The 12550-nt window shown below is 43.0% G+C and overlaps 1 long non-coding RNA gene across 3 annotated transcripts in view; it reads right to left on the bottom strand.

Moving 5' to 3' along the window:
• LOC120638056 overlaps positions 1-10700 on the bottom strand; it is a 29214-nt gene extending 18514 nt beyond the window's left edge. For all 3 annotated transcript variants that reach the window (XR_005659514.1, XR_005659515.1, XR_005659516.1), the window contains exons 1-3: positions 10563-10700; positions 9396-9465; positions 1558-1776 (exon numbers count right to left, since the gene is read on the bottom strand). This is a non-coding gene — a long non-coding RNA (uncharacterized LOC120638056). The remainder of the gene's footprint in view (positions 1-1557; positions 1777-9395; positions 9466-10562) is intronic.
• Positions 10701-12550: the final 1850 nt, after the last annotated feature.

Genomic DNA, 12550 nt, shown 5'->3' with positions numbered 1-12550 from the left:
CAAGATTTCAGATGTTTTCTTCAAACCACTAAAGCTTATTTTGTCAATCCTTCCCTGGATGCGGGCTCAAAGGGCCAGGAGCGGCGAAGGTGGAAAGACTTGCCAATGGGCTAAAATACACGTTACATTTTTATATCGTTCTCTCCCAAGCGTTTAGTTCAGTGCTCTTCAAGCAGTAAGCACTCAGTAAATTCCACTGACTGATTGATTGATTGAATACAGTGCTAAACTAGTCTGGGCACTTAGTGGTGCTGTACAGTGATTCACTTTGTAATACATGAGATAGAGAGAAAATATCTGCTTAGTCGAGAGTAGGAAACCAGTAAAGGAATATGAAGGAGGGAGATTTTTCACTGTATTCAGACCTCCAGCCTATTCCTATCACAATTCTTGGCATCAAAACTTCTGGCAGCAGAACAATTGCCTTATTTTACTCCCCTTTTGTACAAGGAAAAAAAAATCACCGGTAAGATTTGTATTGCCCAAATAAAATAAAAAAGGATTGTTTCACAAACTGTCGTATCTATCGTCCACAGACTCCTTCCTTATGTGCTTTCCAAATTAGCAACAGGAAGCATATTAAACTGATTAAGTGCCATGTGAATTCAGGATCAAGAGGATCAATCTTACTGAAAACAATGGTGTGCATTTGCACATCTAAAACTATAGGAAGCTGGGTAGAATTAGTATAAAGGAACATTTTTTTCATTGATGGAGAATGAGTTGAGAAATATTTTTGTGTATTCTTTTATGATGTTGCTGGCAGATAGAACAAAACTGCCCTGTTTGGTTATTCTATTACGGCCACAGTTGATTACTTAACAAAGATGTAAGCTTTTTGCTAGATTATTTAGATGCAAGTTAAAGCAAGATTTTATGTTTGTGTATATTTGTGTGTGTCTACGTGTGCACGTGTGTATGCATTTGTGCTTGGGTTTAATTCCATATCCACCTAACTCTCTATCTAAAGAGTTCAGGGATTCAGTGCCCATGTTTGACCAAAGAGAAGATTTATAAAGCACCCCCGCTGGAGCACCCGTATTCTGACTTTGAAAAGAATCTTTTAAAAATACCTTAAAATGACTTTAATAGTTCTAATTCTTGTTTCCTTTCCACAAACTGTGTCAAATGACTAGAGTGTCTCATTTGGAGAAATAGTATAGTTGAACAAATGTGGTCATTCCCCTACTCATGCAAGATTCATCAGACCATCACTGGCAGAGAAGGCTTCTGAAGAGAACACATTTCAAGGCATGAACATTCAGATAATCTGCAATCACAGAATGGTGAGAACTATGCTTTGGATTAGTAGAATGGACTGTATTCCACTAGATAAGATATTTCATAGTATCCTGGTCGCCACATATCCAAGATGGTGGGATTCTTGAGGAACATGTAGGTTCAGAGGAGAGTAAGATTGGCATGGGGTTAGTAAGGCAAAATACCAAGCTGGTACACTGAGCTTCTCTGTTTTTCACTGAGCCACTTTGCCCAGTGAAGCAGAAGCCCGCAAGACCCACGTAAATGTGGGTATAGTGTGGCTGGCAAGACCCATACCTGGTGAACCTGTGGCTTGGATCAGGCCACTGAGGCTGCCCAGACTCCTGCTGATGTGGAATTTGGGTTTCCTCCAGAATGCTCTCTGTCCGCCTCGGGGTACCCAACAAGTTCTCAGTTGTATTCATTGCCAAACACATGCCACAGCTGCAGCAACTTTGCTAACTTCCTCAGTCTTCCTCTTTCTATGACCGCACTCCATTGTGTGGCTACTTTTCTCTGCAAATATATAATATGGTGATAGATTTGTTAGTTGACCCGTGCTGATTGGCCCTGGAACTTGATTTAGTCCTGAGAATAATAATACCTTTGAGATAAAGAAATCGCCTTAGGTAGATAAGTAGTAAAAATCATCTATTCAAAGATTCTAGAGAGGGTCAGGAAGTGAGGAAATATTTAAACAATAGTGTGAACTCTACAAGGGTGGGGGGAGAGACAGGAGATTTAATGAATTAAGTAATGACAGGGGACGATTTCAGATGGTGAACTCTTACTGAGGATGATCACAGGGTATAAAGCTAATTTAGGTCACAGAATGAATGTTTTGGTCCCCAAAGTCTTCCCTGAGAGCAGAGACTTTGCTGGGAATATCTATACCCCAGGGAGTTCTTCATAGCACTGTGACTGTGTCTTCATCTGGATGTAGGTTTTGACTCCTGATTTATTCTGCGAAATCCCAGTGGTATCTCCGAATCTCCAGAATTCTAATCCTTATTCAAGTGGAAACTTTCTGCTAAGAGGTGATGATAGTTACTATAGACAGGTATCAGATTTTGTAATCATATAAAACTTATCAATTGTTTTGTGATTAGGAAAAAGCCTCAAATGACTCAGGGCAGGCTAGCCAGAGATCCAGTTTAGGAGCAACTCTCTGGGAGTTTTCTGATTATGGAGGACACCGTTTTCCTTAGAATGGATTTTTGCCTTGTTATTGCAAATTAATTAATCTCATTTATTGAGCGCTTACTGTGTGCAGAGCACTGTACTAAGTGCTTGGGGAGTGGGGTACAGAGGGGAAGGACAGAACATAAAGGTGTGTGCATTTGAGTGAGTTGAAGAAGCTTTGCATATATCCCACATGTTAAAGAAAGAAAAACTTTTAAAATGCATATTTATTTCTTTTTCGTTTAATTTTGTTATACTTCTGTTTTTCCCTTCTCCTGCTTTTTCTCATTTTTCTATCCATCCTTGCATCTGGGGAACATTTACTGTGTGCAGAGCACCATGCTAATCAGGTGAAAGAGCACAATAGAAGTTTAAGAAACAAACAATGGAGTTTGCTCAGCCTCACTGTCGGTCCAGGGACAGAGACGTAACTCTGAGAACCCGAGACCTCCTTCCAGTCCTTGGGACTAGCACAGGGGCTATGCCATCATGTATTAGGAGGTGAGGGCAGACAGGCCCAGCAGAAATCCTGATAAAAATTTGGCTAAGAAGGGTTTGGAAGATGTCAGCAGCTGCCACGACAACTGTCTGCTGGGCTGCGGTGCTTCGGTGCAATGCCAGTTCTATGTTGTTGACCTTTTGGTGGGTGACGGGTCCCGCTTTATACGTGGAGCCATGCGTCAAATGGCATGAGCCATCAGCCCTCTCATCAATTCCTGGGTGCCAGTTCCATCCTGAGGTTTCAGAGCCAAGGCTTATCGGTGCTTCTCATCTGGAGACTCCAGGCTTTTCCAGATCTGGGCTGGTTTAAAACTTTGGTGGTCTCCAGATGAATTAGCAGCCAAGAGTGCTTCTACTACAAGTTAACCTACACGCTTCGCTCTTCTCCCTTCAGCCTACTCCCTTTCTCTCGAACTTGTATTTCTCATCCCTGAACCCTGGCCCTTGAACTTCCTCCTCCTTCATTGTTACTCTTTATTGCTGTATTGTACTTTCCCAAGTGCTTAGTACAGTGCTCTGCTCTCAGTAAGTGCGTAATAAATACGAAGACATGAGTGAATGAATATCCAACAGTCCTTTGCCCTCCCCACCTTCAAATCATATCTTTTCACTGCCCCTATTTGCCCTCCCTTCTGCATCACCTATGCCCTATATATGTACTCCTAAGTGCTTTCATTAATTCATTCATTCATTCAGCTGTATTTATTGAGCACTTACTGTGTGCGGAGCACTGTACTAAGCGCTTGGAAAGTACAATTTTCGGCAAGAGACAGAGACGATCCCTACCCAACAGTGGGCTCACAGTCTAGAAGGGGGCAACAGACAACAAAATAAAACAAGGAGGCAGGCATCAGTACCATCAAAATAGATAAATAGATATATACACATTTCATTTCATTTCATTTTCATTTCATTTTCACCCCACCTCGACAGCACTTACGTGCCTATCCCTCTGTAATTTATTTTCATGTCTGTCTCCCCATCTAGTCTGTAAGCTCCTTGTTTGGCAGGGTCATGTCTCTTCTCCTTGTCTCTGTGTATATCTCCCTACATTTTCTCATGTTTCTAATTCTCCAGGGAACTTTCTGCCTCTAACTGCCTGATGAGCCTCTGTCTCCCAGTCTCTGATTCTCTCTCTCCCTCCCCACCCTCCCTCTCTCCCTCGCACAGCCTTCCTTCCTATCTCCTTCCTCCCTATCTCCTTCCTCCCTATCTCCTTCCTCCCCTCCAACTCATTGTGAATGGGGAGTGTATCCATTCATTTAATCGCTCATTCAATAGTATTTATTGAGCGCTTACTCTGTGCAGAGCACTGTTCTAAGTGCTTGTGAGAGTACAATATAACAATAAACAGACACATTCCCTACCCACAACTAGCTTACAGTCTAAAGGGCGGAGACAGACATCAGTATAAATAAATAAATACAGGTATGTACGTAAGTTACTGTGGGGCTGGGCTTTGAGGGTCAATAAAGGGAGCAAGTCGGGGTGATGCGGCAGGGAGTGGGAGAAGAGGAAGAGAGTACTTAGTTGTATTGTTCTCTCACAGGTATTTAGTACATTTCTCTCCACCCACTGTAGCACTCAATAAATACAATGGTATTATTGTGTTTTATTCTCCCACAAGCTTAGTATAGTGCTCTGCATATAATAAACCTTAAAGCAATTCTCAATAAATAATTGACTGAGTGCTTCACTGTTTCCGAGAAATATTTACAAATCACCTTCCAGTCTTCACGTGTGCTTCTAGAATGCAGTCATCAGTGTTTAGGGGCTCCCACATTTGTCATTCAATTCCCATTTGGTTGAACTGGTAAGTTTTGACATTTATGAAGTGCTGACTGTGTACATAGCACTGTGCTCAATGCTCTGGTAGATACAAGATAAACAAATCAGAGCGGGTCCCAGTTCCAAAGGCTGGTTTCTGAGCCGTCCCCTGAGAGTATCCTGTTCTATCACTTTAATTGGGACTCTCCCTCTGTGGGCCTCCATATGGTCCTTCAGTGCAAACTGACAAAACCTAGACGACGACCAGTGAATTGTTGTGTACGTATTGTTCTTGCGATATAATTCTATGATCTACAGATGTGCGTGTGTGTGTGTTTGTGTGCATGTGTGTGTGTGTGTGTATCATCATTTGCTTGTGTAAATTAGAAGTGGTTTATCAGTGATGTATTTCTGGTCTCCCTATCACTGTTTAATCCAGGCTTCAGTGGACACAACTGGCTGTGAATTTCAGGCGGCTTAGTACAGCACTAAAATGAAATTGCCTTCCCCGAGCCCTTCTGTCTCTGCCTCTCTCTATCTCTGTGTGGGTGAGGCTGTGTTTGCTGCCTTTGGCTTAACTGTTTATGTTATATTTTTGACATCTTCACTCAGTCTTATCAACTTCCTGCTGCAGTGTTGGCTAATTATATATAGGATGTGCGCTGGGGACACCCCCTTGCCTTCCTTGAGACGTAACTTCATCTTCCTAGGGGAGCCACGTGATCGATACATTAATATCTTGAATTTTTATGATTCTGAACACAGCACACCCCTCTAGGTTTTACTCCCTCGTTACGTTGATCACCTTTTTTTTTTTCCTGGGTACATTGAGCTCTGTGGTTTATAATGCACAAAGTCCAATTAGCACGCTTCCTTCTGGGCTCTGATAGTGTGTATGTGCATCAGTATCTTCCAGCTGGTCTAATGCTTCTCTGGGGCCCGTCCATGGAGGGTTATTTTCTTAAAGCCATCACGGGAAGAAAAAGACTGAAGTCTCTTTTAACTATATGTTCCCTGCAGGGTCTTGAAACTGGAAGATAATTGATTTGCTAAACGTTCAGTAATCATAGTGGGACAAACTTCCAGTGATTTAAGACAGTAAAGACCCCTTGCTTCTGCAAACTCTTCTAGGCAGAAAGCTTTGCTATGAAGTGATCCATAATTCTCACCTGTGTATTTCCTCCTAGCCCTTATTACAGTGGTCTGCACACAGTAAACATTTAGTCATTGCTCAGTCGGTGGCATTGATTGAACGCTTAAGATGTGCAAAGCATTGTTTAGGTGCTTGGGAGAGTACAGTATAAGAGAATTAGCAGACATGTTCCCTGTCCATAATGATCTTATAGTCTGGAGAGGGAGATAGACATTAGTAAATGGTACTATTACTCCTAAGGTGGTTTAGTTCAATTTAGTCACTTTTAGAAAGGAGCAAATTTTAGTCACCTTCTTCATCATAGGGGTGAAGCCTGTACCCGATGAATTCTCATCCCCTCAAGTTGCCCTAGCACACCGGCAATCTCCAGCCTTTTAGGCGCTTACCGGTCCCCATCCTGAGCTCTTTTGTGAATATGTAATTCAACTGTATGCTCAATTATTTACTCTGATTACTCCATTTGTAATATATGTGTAGAGTGTAGAGAGTCTCTTGCTTCTGCTACACGTAATAGCAATATAATAATAATGATGGTATTTGTTAAGCGCTTACTATGTGTCAAGCACTGTTCTAAATGCTTGGGGAGAAACAAGGTAATCAGGTTGTCCCACCCGGGGCTCACAGTTTTAATCCCCATTTTACAGATGAGGGAACTGAGGCACAGAGAAGTGAAGTGATTTGCCCAAAGTCATACAGCTAAGTGGCGGAACCGGGATTAGAACCCATGACCTCCGACTCCCAAGCCCGGGCTCTTTCCACTAAGCCTCACTGCTACACATGCACAGTGAATATTTAATGAATATTATTAGTGTGACTAAGACCGCTACTATGGCTACTAAAATTGATTTTTCCTTACTGGTACTTGGTAAGCATTTACTATGTGCCAAACACTGTTCTAAGCACTGGTATAGATAGAAGATGAGCAGGCAGGATACAGACCCTGTCCCACATGAGACTCACAGTCTAAGTGTAAAGGAGTAAGATTTAATCCCCATTTTGCTGGTGAGGAAACGAATGCACAGACTTGCCCAAGGTCACACAGCAAGCAAGTTGCAGAGGCGGGATTAGCATCCTGATCCTCTGACTCCCAGGCCCGTGCTCTTTTCACTAGACTACAACGCTTCCCTGATCTCACTGTATTAGTGTTTATACTAGGCTCTTGCACGTCTTCTGACTCTATTAAGAAAAAATATGTTTCTGCAGGGCCACTGTAACTGTCATCTCTCACTCGACATCTGAGTTTTGTCCAGTATGAATTTATTCTTATTTTCACTTCATATTTTTGTGGTCTCCTGGTGTGTATGAAATTGTCCCCTGCCTTGAGGCCTGATTCTCGTCCACTTGAATTAGGAAAGATGGAAGAAAAAAAATCCAACAAACAATTCACACAAGGAGGAAAGAAGAAGGCAGAGCTGCAGGGAAGTGATTCTCACCAATTTTGTTTCCATTTTCTCTCTCTTTGTTTTCATTTTGGTGCCAGAACAATTTCCCTCTGCTTTTGAGCACTCCCCACTGGAAAGCTAAGTGTTTCAAATAGTGTGGGCAAGATCACTGCAAAGGCCTACCTCCCTGCAAGTCAGGACTCCACCATCTGACCATTAGCTTCCTGCTGGGACACAGAAGGGCTGTTGTGTATAGGCAGAAAGGCATTTGTGCCAGAAACAATGATTTACAGCTGGCAAAATGTGGAAGGGATTTACAGCCACTGGTGCTTGCAAATCTCTGCTTCCATGGGGATTCTTAAAGTTCAGTTAGGAATGCAAAGAACTCCCCATTTTCCTGAAATGGGGATGAGCCGTCTTTTTAAGAAACAATAATAATCATTGTGGTATTTGTTAAGGGCTTGCTAGGTGGCAAACACTGTACTAAGCGGTGAGGTAGGTACAACACTGTTGGGTTAAACCCAGTCTCTTCTCCATAACGAGCTCATAGACTGAGTAGAACAGATATTAAATACCCAGTTTAGAGATGAAGAAAGGGAGGCACAGTGACACAGAAGCTGCTATCAGGATTTTCTGCTAGTAGCTAGTTTATTTCCAGATTTACTTTGGGTGACAAAACCACTAAGCTTTTTTCTTAAAAAAAAAAAAAGGTAAAACAAAATTCCTTAGCTTACCCGTGCTACTATTTCCCCTATATATGATGGATTTTAATGTCTGTCTCCCCCTGTGAACTCCCTCTGGGCAGTGATGGATTCCTACCCACTCTATCATGTTGTACTTTCCCAAATGTTTAAAAGAGTGCTCTGCACATGGTAAACACTGGGTAAATACTATTAATCGATTGATCGATGGGAATATTTTGAAATTTTAATAGCATCTTGCTGGAAAACCTAGAATACCACTCTTTCAAAACTGGGACGCATTAAGAACTATGAGTCCTTTTACACTGTTTCTACACGGGCATGAATATTCCTACACTGGCAAGAGATGGGGGGGTCGGTGTCTAAAAACAAGCGAGCTCTCGGTGTCTAAAAACAAGCGAGCTCTACACTCTGAGGTCACTGTGAGCAGGGGATGTGTCTGGTGTTATATTGTCCTCTCCCAAGCGCTTAGCACAGTGCTTTGCACACAGTAAGCACTCAATAACTATAATAACTCTGTATTCATTCATTCAATAGTATTTATTGAGCGCTTACTATGTGCAGAGCACTGTACTAAGCGCTTGGGATGAACAAGTCGGCAACAGATAGAGACAGTCCCTGCCGTTTGACGGGCTTACAGTCTAATCGGGGGAGACGGACAGACAAGAACAATGGCACTAAACAGCGCCATTCTGTATCTATCTCCCGTTCTAAACCGTGAACTTGTTATGACCAGGGAGCATGTCTGCTAATTTTGTTGTTTTGTGCTTTCCCAAAAACTTAGTACAGTGTTCTGCCTATAATAAAAATACTACTACTAATGATAATGTTGATATTTGTTAAGCATTTACTATGTGCCGAGCACTGTTCTAAGCACTGGGGTAGACACAGGGGAATCAGGTTGTCCCACATGAGGCTCACAGTCTTCATCCCCATTTTACAGATGAGGTAAATGAGGCACCGAGAAGTGAAGTGGCTTGCCTGAAATCACGCAACTGACAGGTGGAGGAGGGGGGATTAAAACCCATGACCTCTGACTCCTAAGCCCATGCTCTTTCCACTGAACCACGCTGCTTCTCTAAGCAATCAATACGTACCAGGATTGATATGGTGGCCTGTGGGTGACTGTCTCGCTGTATCTTCTAGACTGTGAGCCCATTGTTGGGTAGGGATTGTCTCTACTGGTTGCTGAAGTGTACTTTCCAAACGCTTAGTACAGTGTTCTGCACACAGTAGGTGCCCAATAAATACGATTGAATGAATGAATAATAATAATAATAATGATAATAATAATGATAAGTGCATCTATGGTAAATGTGAGGTGACAAGATGCTCCATTGTGGACAGAACCATCACGCTTTGGGAGCAATATCCTGTCACCCACAGGCATAAAAGGAAAACCCATTCTAGGCCCCACCCTTGCCAAGTGAGCAGGGACAGAAGGCTTACCTGTAATGGAAAGGCGGGCGTGAATGAATTGCTCTTCCAGGTTGGAAAAATGCTATTTTGCCACTGGAGTCTGAGTGTCATAAGGTGATTTCAATCAGAATTCCATGTAAAAGGACCACGTCACTCTTCGTGAGCCATTCCATTACAGCTGGTCCTTTAGGTTACTGGACTTCACGGTGCCTGTCGTCCCCTCCCCTAAACTGCAAGCTGCTAGGGGGCAGGGTCCATGCCTTCTAAATCTGCCTCTAATCTGCAGTGTGACTTTGGGCAAAATGTTTTACCTCCTGGGCCTTAGTTTGCTCATCTATGAAATGGGGATAAGATACCAGGTCTCTCTCCTTCTAAAACTGTGCACCCTGAGGATGACTGGAAAGGAGTCCAATCTGACTGTCTAGCAAATACCCCAGCAATTAGTATATATGAAACCCTTGAGATTTACCCAAAGGATTGGACAGCGTATTGGGCTTTGGCTCAGGAGAGCTGAGCCGTGCTTAGCATAGCTCCGGTACCAGTGGCAGAGAGCGGCCCCAGATCTTAGCTGCCGGCGATTTCTCCCACCCTGGCGCCCCTCGGTCTCTAGATCTCGTTTTGCTCTGCTTTCTCCGGTCTTGTAATTCAGCCCGCCTGTATCGTTAAAGACACGACTGCCCCTTTTTGCCTGTGTTTGCATTTTACACAATCGCAAATCTTCCCTAGGCTCTCACATTGCCTCCAGCTCTGGCACTGCCTAAGTATGTTCACAAACACAGAAAGCCCAGGCGACGTTTTTTAAAGAACTTCGATGTGGCTGCCAGATTTGCAATAGCACATCAGGTGTCTCTGGTTGGCCTGTCTTGGCTAAGCAAATTTCCCTTTCCACTCGCCTGTTTAGGGAACAGTGTCCTCACGCCAAAAGTTCTAACTGCCAAGACCTGCGGGGCAGTGTCTTTCCGTGACTTTTTCTTGGGGCGTGTAACACTTTTTTTTTTTTAGTACAGTGATTTTGTCAAATTGAAATCATTTTCACTAATGATTTCACTGTTGTCAACTGAATCCCAGACTAGTACTTGAAAAGATTATTTGAATAGATTTTAGGTTTCAAAGAACTGTTTTGTGCTTCCCCATGCTTCTAAAAAGATATGTTTTTACTTCACATATTAGTTTAACAATAAATGTGGGTAGGCTCACATCTAGCACTTGATTATCAATCTCACACAGAGAGCAGACAGAAGTCGCAAAGGAAGTATGCATCCTTTGTCATCTTACGTCATCAACTGCGGAAAGAGTAGCCTGGTTTGATGGTAGTCCAGTTCCTTTTGACCTCTCACCCTTTGCATCTCCATGGCAACTAGAATGGTTATTTGGGTCACCCTCCTTAGGGACCCCTTTGTTTGAAGTCTCGTGGTTGCTGGATAGAACGGCTCCCAGAGAGCTCCAGCTTCGTTCTTCTTTACGTCTAATAGAACACACACACCCCGTGGAAGACCAGTAGTTTGCCGTGGGAATTACTTTAAACTCTGGAAATGGAGGAGCAGAGACATCTCATGTAATTGAAATCTCAAGAAAAGAGGGCCTCCCAAAACAGGGAAGCGATATAGGTGTATGTGTAGGGGAATGAAATCGATTTCTGCCTGGTCACCTATATCTATTGTGCTAGTAAAGTGACAATTTGGGATTTTCCTTTCTCCCCCAGCCAATATTTTGATAAGTTCCATAAGGGAGCTGGGATAGCAAAAATCAATCATTCAATCAATCAGAAGATTGAATGGAGCAACAGGAAATTTGTTATTTCTCATATGGGATGCCACATCATTTACCTGTTGTCCCTCCTACTTAGATTGTGACCCCGATGTAGGGCAGGGACTGTATCCAACCTGATGACCTTGCATATACCCCAGCGCTTAGAATAATGCTTGGCACTCAGTGAGCACTCTGTCTTGTCTTTGCTGTCGAGCCTTTACTAACCCACTGGACTCCATGGACACATCTCTCCCAGAATGCCCCACCTCCATCTGCAGTCATTCCGGTAGTGGATCTATAGAGTTTTCTTGGTAAAAATATGGAGGTGGTTCACCACTGCCTTCTTCCACACAGTAAACCTGAGTCTCTGCCTTCGACTGTGTCGCTGCTGCCCTATACAGGTGAATTGTGACTTGTATAGCAGATTGCCTTCCATTCGCTAACCACTGCCCAACCAAAGAATGGAATGGGTATGTCTTGCTTGACTCTCCCTCCCGGAACCAAGACTGGTAGAGTACTGGAAGTACTGGTAGAGTACGCTCCAGGTGTGATCCTTAGAAGGACGTTCATTCATTCATTCGTTCAATAGTATTTATTGAGCACTTACTACGTGCAGAGCACTGTACTGCGTGCTTGGAATGGACAACTCGGCAACAGATAGAGACAGTCCCTGCCCAGCGACGGGCTCACAGTCTAAACGGGGGAGACAGACGGCAAAACAGAACAAAACCAAAACTAGACATCATCAAGATAAATAAAATCAAGGAGATGTACACCTCAGTGACAAAATAAATAGGGTAATAAACAATATATACAAATGAGCACAGTGCTGAGGGGAAGGGAAGAGGGAAGGGGGAGGAGCAGAGGGTGGGGGGATGGGAGGGCAGTAAGCACTTTACAAAATATTAATCACTTAACTTCTCTGTGTCTCAGCTATCTGAACTGTGATATGGGAATTAAGAGTGTGAGCCCCATGTGGGATGTGGATTGTGTCCAATCTAATTAGTTTCAATTAATCAATCAATTGCATTTAGTGAACTCTTACCATGTGTAGAGCACCGTGTTAAGCACTTGGGAGAGTATAATGTAACAGAGTTGGTAGACACTTTCCCTGCTCAAAATAAGCCTAGAGTATAGAGGGGAAGCAGACATTAATATCTATATGAATTACACTTCCGTACATAAGTGCTGGGGTCTAGAAAGAGGGATGAATAAAGAGTGGAAATCAAAGGGCAAGATTGATACAGAAGGGAGATTCATTCAATAGTATTTATTGAGCGCTTACTATGTGCAGAGCACTGTACTAAACGCTTGGAATGTACAAATCGGTAACAGATAGAGACAGTCCCTGCCCTTTGATGGACTCACAGTCTAATGGGGGAGACGGACAGACAAGAACAATAGCAATAAATAGAATCGAGGGGATGAACATCTCA

This window comes from Ornithorhynchus anatinus, chromosome X1 (genome assembly GCF_004115215.2).
Source record: "Ornithorhynchus anatinus isolate Pmale09 chromosome X1, mOrnAna1.pri.v4, whole genome shotgun sequence".
Lineage (NCBI taxonomy): Eukaryota > Metazoa > Chordata > Mammalia > Monotremata > Ornithorhynchidae > Ornithorhynchus > Ornithorhynchus anatinus.
This window is presented reverse-complemented; position numbering and strand designations above follow the sequence as displayed.